This window comes from Apium graveolens, chromosome 9 (assembly GCF_009905375.1).
Source record: "Apium graveolens cultivar Ventura chromosome 9, ASM990537v1, whole genome shotgun sequence".
In the NCBI taxonomy this organism is placed as follows: Eukaryota; Viridiplantae; Streptophyta; class Magnoliopsida; order Apiales; family Apiaceae; genus Apium; species Apium graveolens.
The window spans coordinates 223327889-223335805 of record NC_133655.1 but is presented as its reverse complement, the minus strand read 5'-3'; positions in this window follow the sequence as shown (position 1 = coordinate 223335805).

Here is a 7917-nt window from a genome sequence, read left to right as displayed (position 1 = left end):
GTCTAATTTGTTGTTGATCGCCATTAACGGCATTCTCTTTCGAAAGGTTTTCATGATTCCAAAACCGGACAAATCCCTGATTCAGGAGATGAATCGGGGAATCGCTTGTCATTTTGAATTTATAGTTAAAGGCTGGTGACAGCCAACGTTTATTTGCTCAACTCACTCAATAAATAGAATTGTTTAAAATTGTTTTAAGATTTTGTCCGGAAGATTTCTTTTGATATTGATCTTGAAACTCAAACTATATGCTTGCTGGGAATTTTTGGCTCACTCTTACTTTGTAAATTCTTATTTCTGCCAGAAACAGATAAGGATAAAAGTGAATAGCTTTGATAGACAGCAGAAGTTAGAGAAATTTCCGCTGCGAGATGTTGAAGATGTTAGAAGAATGTGACAAGAGCATTAGTTCATAGGTATTTACATTTGTATTCTAGTTATTGTGAGTTGTAAAGGGTTAGATTCTTGTTTCATACCATAACCTGTAAACGATCCGGATTCAAGGGGTTATTTGAATATTCTTTTATTTTATGTAAAGATTGTTTAGTGACACCAAATCTTGACCCCGAATTTGGGTTGTTATAAGTTGGTATCAGAGCTGCAGGTTATTGGTCACTGAAATAAGAATAGGTGAGAGTAAGATAGTAATGATATATCGTACAGGATAAGAAAGACCCTAGGCATACCCAGGTTAAGTTGAGTTGAGTGTGAATTAGGGTTAGTAGATCCGATATAGAGTTGGTAAGATAGGATTACTGAGAAAGTGTAAGGTGAATGTCGCAACACTATAGGTATGTTGAATTCTTAGACCCTACAATAATGAGGAATCAACGGATTGACGGAGACTGGGTATTACCCTACTTTTCACGTGGTTTTGAAGAAAATGCGATTAATTTTGTGAGCACTTGTGAAAGAGATGCTAGGTGAGCTTTAGTACGAGTTGACTTAGGTATTAGGACGAGTTCCACGTCGAAGGCAACCAGTTGATGGAAGCTGATGAAGAAATAACGTTGCGCGTTTCGAAGGCACCACCGTTGCGAGAAGATTCTTATCACTTATCGGGAGTTGTGCAAGGAATAATATCTACCTTACTAGGTATAGGTAAGATTAGCAAGAAGGTATGCCCTTACCTACGGACAGAACATCGAATCACATGCGTGGTTGTAAGCATAACGTCAAGGACGACGACAAGAATATAAAAGACAATGGCAGACGTCAGCGTTGGGTTCGAGTTAGGAATAAAATGGCATGTAACGGTGAATGGAGTTTCGTCGGCTAATAAATGCATGTATAATCCAAGGAAAAGTGGAAGAAGTACCAAAGTGGAGAGACCCTTATATGGGAATTCTTTAATTAGATATTTCATTGGTAAATCATAAAAATAACAAGTAACTTATATAGTAATGACGACCAAATATTTGTTTATCAAAACTTTAAAATGAGATTTCAGAAAAGATTTTCTTAACCAACTTTCAGAAGATTTTTTGCATGAAATAAGTTTTACAAATTAGTTGTCGAATTACTATTTATGTTCTTGTTATTACAAATAGAAAATGACCTAAAAAGATAATGGATTTAGACTCAGTGTTGTTAGTTCGGAGGACCAAGTAGACCCATTGGCAGGAAGAAAGGTTTAAAGTTTTCTGTGAAAAATGAAGGTAAATATTGTTTAAAACAATCAGTAATTGAATCAACATATTAAAATATTATTTATCCAATTTTAAAAATTTAATGAGATTCGTGATTTGAATGGATGGAGGATGATTGAAGAAAAAGAAAGAATCCTCCAGATAATTGGAAAAGAATCGTGTCTCTATCAACGAAATTGAGGCGTTGCGTGATCGATAGTTATTCTACGCGACATAGATGAAATCTGAAGCCGTGATTACAAATTTTGCAAGGACGCAATTATGGTCAAACCATTACAATATTGGATATGAAAGTGTTTCCAGACGACATTCCGAAGTTATATCGTGATCTAAACGGGGAGTCTCTCACTCGAATGATTTCTGAAGGCATACGTAAGTGAAGCGGGGAAGGTGATCGGCATTAACATTCTTTCTTCAAAAACGATAGTATATGTTTTTCTTGATTCTTGAATACGTAGGAGCTTCTTCTGTTGATAAATTTTATGAGGCGAAAACGAACGAAAAATTCTTGTATTCCTTCTGAATTGTTTCTCCTCTCAAATTCTTGATTCCTGATTGAGACAAACAGTGTTGTGATATAACGCTTTGTTGAAATGACGAAGAGTCGGGTGGGACGCCACCTAATCATGTACTGTATGCCATATAGTATGAAAGACTGGCCATCTTGAGTACGAATATGGTTGTCTCATTCACATTTAAATCTTCACTCATTTTTCTTCCTTCAATTTTCTGATTTACAAATTCTTCCAATCAGTTGCTGCATTGTTACTCCTTATTCCATTTTTCAATCAAAATCATGTTCATAAACTCTCATCTTGCATCGAGTCTGTTCTTTGACGATTCCAAAAGAAATAGAATAGTCCCGTGCGACAGGTAGAATTATGTATCAAAGGAGAATATGATTGCAAGTCGATAAATGATGGACATTTGCGAGCAAGGAAGAATGGATACACCGACAACGTGGTCAGGGCAATGATATCAAATCAGACAGTTGTTCGTGTTATGAGGATCTCATCAGTATGGTAGATTGCGTTAACGTAACGACACGAAATGAATGGTTAGCGAATCGTACATTAATTACAAAATAAGGAAGTAAGGTAGTGTGCATCAGACAAAACAAGCGAGGGTCGGGATGACAATCGAAGATCAAGGAAAATCTGAACAATGACTCAGACATGCAATTACTACGTGAAACATCCCATCATCGTGGGAAGACATTTGTCGTGAAAATTCAAGATGGAAGAAATCTTAAATATAATCGAACTTTGAACGTGTTCTTCAAGAAGTTGTGAAGTTCTCTAACTTGCGTAAATAAGTGATGGTGAATTTAATGCTCATACCCGGGTCAGTGACGAAAGTTCGATGCGAAGGCATAAGTGGAGATGAAGCAATGGTGACTCGACTGTGAAACTTTTCAAGAAATAAAGATCTAACGATTGATTGTGACGGTAATAATAAAGACCATGCGCAGTTATTAAAAGATAAACCGATTAATAATGTTCAGAAATAAATTAAAAGAATCATGAAATCAAACCTTAAGTTCATTAATAACAATTCGTAATATTCTGAATGGACTGAGAAGGGTATGGTTATATTAATCATTATGGGTTTCAGACCCAATCCCAATTAAAAAGATATATGCTATGCCAGTCAGATGCTGATCAAAGGTGAATTGTGGGAATTGATGATTTTGGTTGATGAAAGTGGGTGGATATGATTGTGAATGATTTAGTTGATTGATGGTATCGGCTTGAGTCCGAATGGTAGTCAATAGTGTAGGGGAAGTGCTGCCCAAATTCTCAGAAATTACCCTATAGTTAAGGACAAAGAAGTATATTGTCGTTCTCGTCAGTACTCCAAATAATTGCGATCTCAGTTCTTGAAAAAGTTGTTATGACCAAAACGATTTTATAAAATTGGTCTTTGATTCCAGTTAGCTAGTTAGCACTTGGTTTAAGTAATCAGTTAAAAGAGTTAATTGATCAACTTTACCAACTAATGGTTAGTTAAATGGAGATCGATTCCAATTAGATTGACTCAAGCTCTAACATGATTTCCAGATCCGAAATCAAAGTGATAAGAAATTTGGAAAAAGTAATGGCATTAACGTAAATTGAAGGCTTAGTTCAATTAGCGTGATGTTACTGCAACCAGGTGCAAGGTTTGATCCAGAAGAATACGCTCTTTCGTTGAATTAGAGGAACATGAAGTTACTGGTACATGCTAGTAAGAAGAATATTTTTGAGAACTGAAGGTTCAAGATAAAGAAAAGGGATTATATCATCTGCAATAGCGTTCCAAGAAGGACTTGGATGTATACCCATATCAAATGACGAATTAATGGAAGATTTGAATGTACACTTCTTTTGAACGGCGATTAAATGGAAGTTGCTGTAAAATAATGGAAAGTTCGCAAATTCAAGCATCTAATGAAAGACGGAGACTGATGAAGTCCGCATGTGAACTCCAGAAATGACTTATCCAATGATAAACAAATTAATATTACTAAGAAGAAGAAATTTGTTATGTTTAAAAGAAATAATGAATAATGAGAATGGAGAAATAATAAGAAAAAGAAGTGGAATCAAAAAGGATGATAAAGAAAATTTATAAAATAATCCAGGAAATATGTAAGTTGGGAACGTCGGTTGAGCCCGAACTGTTAGGAGAATGAGCTGAAACATCGATAGTTGGAGATAAGAATTCGTTCCAAAAATGCGTGTAAACTGTTAGTGTATACTGAAAATATTTATTTGAAGTATGTACATTTATTTCTGGCCAGTTTATTTGAGAATCATTTGAATGTTTACATGTTGTCTAATATTATATATTGTGAACAATCTAGTATCAAATGGGATACGGAATATTAGATTGTTAAAAATGGTTATATAATATAATAAGGTTCACAGCACAGGTGATGTTGGACAATCCACTGGTATGGCTGTAGTATTATTTAGATTAGTTTATATTGACTAATAAATAATACTAGTATAATTTGTGTATATTGAACAGGATCAAATTTAGAATTGTTCCCTTAATACTAATTAAGAAGGAGAACTAAGATTCTATGTTATTATTAATGCTTAGGTTCTTAATCCGGAAATAGTAATTGACACGTGTATATTATTTACATGCTTTGATTTATATATGAAATAATTCTTTTGAATTATATCATTATATTTTGGGTGATGGAATTATATACATGGTGGATATTATTTATTGAAGGAATCCATGTCCTGATAATATTCGGGTTAATGATGTCCCCTTGAAAGCTCAAAAAGATTTAATTATGTGAAACCCTGCAGGTGGAATTTATTCTGGCATAATTAAATAAAGGTTGAGTGGATGATCAAGGATAAAAGATATTAATTAAATAAATTATCAGTAATTTATTTAATTAATGGACATATGATATTTTAAACATGGGGAATTTAATAAGCAAATAATATTGGAACCGAATTAATTAAATTACGGTATTAGGAAAGGTAGTGCAAATATTAATTCTTTAGTGGATTGAATTAATATTTAATTACATTGGGCTAGGCTCAAGATGTAATTAGAAGGCCCAACCTAATTATCCATGGTCCCTATTGTAGCCTATATATATTCTTATTCTCTTTTTGCTTGGAATTGTGTGAAAACATATTGTAGCCACCAAGGAGCAAGAAGTGAGGATAACTTGAGAAGACGGAGGCCACACTTCGCTCAAGGGAATTTGGGAATACAATAGAAGAGCGTGGAATCAACCATTAACAAGGTAATCCTCTTTTCGTAATCTTTATCGTAAAACGTAGTAACAACCTAAGTTCGTGGTTCCCAACAATTGGTATCAAGAGCCTGGTAATGGGTTCTACGTTTTATGATATAATGTCCATGTCGTAATTATATATGCGTGTATATAGTATTTTGCTTGTATTGGTTTTGATGCAGGTTGTTAATCCACTATTATGGCCATGTATATTTTAATTATGTGTTTGGATCCCACGTGGTTTAATCGTGGTTAATTTTTGTTTTGGTTTCCACGTGGTTTAATCGTGGTTGTAATTTACACGAGGGTTGATCGTGTTAGAATAGATTTTACAAAATTAGTTTTGTATTAGATCTATTTTTTTTTGTAATTGTTCCGGGTATTTTGTAATAGTTATGTGCGATCGGAAATCAATTCCGGTAGTTTTTTATTCTGTTGTGCGATTACAAGGGGCTGCTGTTGATGTTTGGATCGAACAAAATCAAAACAAAACTCACAGAAAAGCAACAGGCGCGCGTGCGCTGCGGCCGCTGCGGCAGCTGGGACTGCTGGGACTGCTGGGGCTGCTGGGGCTGCTGCGGCAGCTGCGGCAGCGGCGACAGCTGGGGCTGCTGCGGCAGCTGGGGCTGCTGGGGTTGCTGGGGCTGCTGGGGGCGTCGGGGCGCGCTTGGGGCAGATTTTTTTTGAGAGCTGGATTTTTTTTTCAAGGGCCATAATAGTGGAAAATTTATTTTAATTTTTTCCATTAAATTTTAATTATTACTGTAATTTATTGATTATGTGTGTCGTTAATTATGTGTGTAATTCTTTTAAAATTGCATGTTTAACTTAATTAGGACGACATGGACATAAAATTTATTTATTATTTTAATTAAATGTTATATGTTGCTAAAATTATGTGTGTAATTTGAATGCATGATTAGACATAATTATAACAACATAGGGCCCCATTTAATTTTAAAATTCCTCAATTTTAATAAAAAAAATTCTAAGTGGGAGAGGGAATTAATATGAAATTAAATCCCATGGTCTCCATTATTGGTTGTAGGTAATTTAACATAAAGACGAATATAAATTATATATACGTCACCCATCGTGACATGTAATTTGTGGTGTCTAGAATGTTATAGAAATTACTAGAACAAACTTCTTAAATTAATAAATTTTGAAAGGAATAAATATGGATTTTCTTTATTTCTGATTTGGGGCGATTTTGTCAAAAACGGGTTCATCGAACTTGTAAGGCTGTGGGTTTTAAGCGAGACCGATGTGACTCCTCCACTACCTGAAAATCAAACCATTGATGAATATTGAATTGAAGTATTCTATTCAAGGCAAAATTACGAATATTGGAAGGTATACACGCCACCCATCGTGGCGTACCAAGTTCCATAGATTTCGAATAATTTAAGATTTGATGATGGTATACACTTAGCTATGAAAAATAATATAGTCCACCCCAACGTGGCATATTGTTTAGTAATAGGACCGAAGTAACATTTAAACCCAATTAGGTGGTATACATGTCACACATCGTAGCGTACCAGAAGCTTATGGTGTTTAGATGTTAGTGCATTAAATTTTAATAATTTAGATCTTAATAATTAATGCACCCTTATTTATGTGATGTTTTTATGCATGATTCTCAGGATAAAATGGGCTTTAATCCACTATTCACCATACTTAAGGATAACAAACTTACCGGACCTAACTATATTGAATGGAAACGAAATTTGGACATTGTGTTGACTGCTGAGGAGTACAAGTTTTGCACTTATGAACCCAAGCCTGAACAGCCTGCTGCTGATGCTCCTGAAGATGAGAAAGAGTATTATAAATGGTGGATTAAGGCTGATGAGATGTCGCGATGTTACATTCTGGCAGCAATGTCGGGTGTTTTGCAGCATCAGCATCAGTCTATGGCCACTGCTTCGGATATGCTCTTTAATCTCAAGGAACTTTTTAGAGATCTGAATAGGGCTGCTAGGCAAGTAGCCATGAAGGCTTTAATGAACACTCAGATGGCTGAAGGCACACCTGTAAGGGATCATGTTCTCAAGATGATATCACATCTGAATGAGATAGAGATCCTTGGTGCTGAACTTGACGGGGAAACCCAGATTGACATTATCCTTATGAGCTTGTCCAAGAGTTTTGAGCAGTTCCGCTTGAATTACAACATGAACAAGAGGCAGTATAGTCTCGCGGAACTGCTGACAGAACTTCAGGCAGCTGAAGGATTATTTCGGCAGAGTGTTCAAGTGAATGTGGCTGAGAAAGGTTCTTCCTCTAAGCTGAAAGGTATTAAGAAGAAGAAAAAGGCTCAGACACAGAAAGCTGTGAAGGTAGTGGGAGTTCAGGGTGGTGTGAAAAAGCCTAAGGGAAAGTGCTTCAGATGTAAACAGTCAGGTCACTGGAAACAAGATTGTCCTCTTCCTAAGAAGATAAACAATACTGGTATGTCTCTTTCTCTAGTTACAGAAAAATTTATAACGGCTATATCTACGAGCACTTGGTGTG